The sequence below is a fragment of the Etheostoma spectabile genome, chromosome 13 (assembly GCF_008692095.1).
Source record: "Etheostoma spectabile isolate EspeVRDwgs_2016 chromosome 13, UIUC_Espe_1.0, whole genome shotgun sequence".
In the NCBI taxonomy this organism is placed as follows: Eukaryota; Metazoa; Chordata; class Actinopteri; order Perciformes; family Percidae; genus Etheostoma; species Etheostoma spectabile.
Window position 1 is genome coordinate 8,294,411 of NC_045745.1, and position 637 is coordinate 8,295,047.

Here is a 637-nt window from a genome sequence, read left to right on the forward strand (position 1 = left end):
TGTGTGTGTGTGTGTGTGTGTGTGTGTGTGTGTGTGTTTTCAAGTGTCATTACTGTAAGTGGCAGTTCTCTCTCCCCCGCAGCCCTTTTCAGGATAGTACACCCACACCCACAAACGTACTGACTACTACTACTACATTGTGGTATAGTACATCACATTTAGCTTTTATCCAAAGCAACTTCCAGATAAACGTTCACACACCGATGCTGCGGCATCAGGAGCAATAAGTGGCGTAAAATCTAGAAGGACCTTTGCACTGAATAGGATTGAATAAGACGGAGTGGATTAATCAATGAAATGGCTTCATTGGCCCGACCATCTGATTCAGTATTGCCAAAGCACTCCATGAATACTGAGACTACTGATATTAGTTTATTACATATGTACAGTATGTTGGTAAAAAATGAATGTGGGCTGTGAACTGTAATAATCAACCCTTAGATTGTGCTCCCCGGGTCAAAAAGGGACAAGTATTTGACATTTTTGTCCCTTTTTCAGACTTGTTTTAGTTTTCACTAACGCCACCTTACGAGTTTTACTACTCTTTGGAATTCATGGTCAATAACCCTGATTTATATAGAATTAGACTTATGTTTATTATAAATTTGACCTAAAAAAGCAGAAATTATGAATTATT

General features: G+C 38.5%; 1 protein-coding gene across 1 annotated transcript in view; it reads left to right on the top strand.

The window, feature by feature from the left end:
- Positions 1-637, top strand: part of dbn1 (drebrin 1) — a gene marked incomplete at its 5' end in the record, with an annotated part of 31,361 nt that overhangs the window by 7,279 nt on the left and 23,445 nt on the right.